This window comes from Pundamilia nyererei, unplaced genomic scaffold, assembly GCF_000239375.1.
Source record: "Pundamilia nyererei isolate P.nyererei 1_Seehausen unplaced genomic scaffold, PunNye1.0 scaffold00039, whole genome shotgun sequence".
In the NCBI taxonomy this organism is placed as follows: domain Eukaryota; kingdom Metazoa; phylum Chordata; class Actinopteri; order Cichliformes; family Cichlidae; genus Pundamilia; species Pundamilia nyererei.
The window spans coordinates 1,126,880-1,128,837 of record NW_005187440.1 but is presented as its reverse complement, the minus strand read 5'-3'; positions in this window follow the sequence as shown (position 1 = coordinate 1,128,837).

Below are 1,958 nucleotides of genomic sequence, written 5' to 3'. Positions count from 1 at the left end.
GAGCTCGCAGGTTCTTTGCTTGCTGGTTTTTAGGCCCAGCAAACCAATCCATGATGTTTAGCTTTGCTTTATGAAGCTGGTAAATCGACCTGTGGGACCAATAAGTCGGCTTGGCTGGAGCTACCTGTTGTGCAATGTGCTGAGTGAAGTTATGCAAGGTGAGCTGGCAGATGGTCAAGAGTGAGCCTTGCTGTGATAATGCTGCGTCTGGACTCGTCTGAGTGGGCGCGCGCATTATTTAAAGCCTTCATCTTCATCCAAGAGAAGAAAAAAGGTCATGGTTTTAGCTTGTGCAGCTAAATGCAGGTTTAGGATCTATTTTTGCTGGTCAGACACTTTTGTGAAGCCTTTTGTTTCATAATATTGCTCAAGATTTCTGCGGTAAGGATCATATCTGTGGCAGTGAAACTTTACATAGGGGTTAAATATTCTTGTTTGTAGCAGAATTATATTGATATAAAACAAAAAAAGGGGAAAAAAAAGAGAGCAAAACTTTGCTTTTACTGATCCACGCCGGGTAATGAAAGGCACATGTGCTCTGTGATCCTGTGAGCAGCGTTGGTGTAATTTTTCTCCTGCTGAGAGCTGGACCTTTAAAAGCATCCTAGAAACTCCTACAGAGAGATAAAGAGAGCTCTTTATGTCTCTCTTTGTGGCTTTTTCTCACTGGCTTTGTCTGTCTGCACTGTAGTTCTTTCTTTCATTTGCAGGTCAAGATCCTTATAATGTCTCTCTTAAAAAGCTCACATCCTGTCTTCTTAGAAAATTTAAATCCATGTTCTCATTGCCTGATTGTAAGATAACATTGTATTTTTCCACACCTTCTCTTTCAAGGCTACATGATTATGGCCAAAATGATTATCACGATTATTTAGTTGTTTCAGACATTTACATTTTTTTTTTATCTGTCTTTCTTTTAACTTAGTGTTCATCCAGACTGCAAACTTGGATGTAACGGCTGTGATTGGCACGTAGTCGAGGATTTAGGGAGCGCTTGATTTGCGTCTGTTTTGCATCCTATCAACGAAGCATGCATTTTCAGTATCGCTCGATCATAAATTAAAATTTGATGAATTGAGCAGCCTTACTCTCTTATCGTTCAGCATTTTTTTAGTATTTGAGCCCCTTACCTGCCTTTCCTGGACGTAGCTAAAAGGGTTTAAACAGTGGGGCACTAGTTTTTTATATTTATTTATTTATTGGGCTGACATGAAATAAGCTGTATTTTCTGCAGACATTTTTATTTATTACAACATGATTATTCTAGAAGAATGGAAGATATCTCGAAATCTTCTGATCAGTAGCCAGGAGCTGTTTTTTGCCTGACCAGAGAATAAAAATGACCAAGTTACATCCCATATTTTGGAAAACTCTGAGATTGTGTGACAGATTTTACCCTTTATATGTGTTTTTAAGCACCAGATGAAAACTGGACTGATACAAAGTCAGGTAGGGCATTTAAAGGATTTAACTACCTGCTGATTACAGAGCTAAATAATCTCTTATCTAATGGTTTATTAGTACTGTGTAATGTGTGTGTGTGTCTGTACATATAAAGGATTGATGACGTTGTGTGTCACTAGGGCACAAAATGCTGTAGGTAGATTTGAACATTTCAGAAAACATAAAATGACCTGTGTTGTGACGCAGCGAGGAAGGTCGATGATTAAAAACAATCATCCCTTACATCTTCCTTTTCAAACTGTGCTGAGAGGCACAAGGAACAAAGAGCCATCACTTTCTGTTCCTTAAAAACTGTGTTCTGTCAGTTTGTGTGTGTGTGTGTGTGTGTGTGTGTGTGTGTGTGTGTGTGTGTGTGTGTGCAGAAAGGCTCCGGCCCAGGACCTTATCCATTGAAGCAACAGATTTGCTGGCCATGCTGAGGTAGCAGCGGCCTTTTAGGTCAGGATGTCTGATGATGAAATCGAGTGGTTCAATGGGAAGGAGAGAGAGATCTG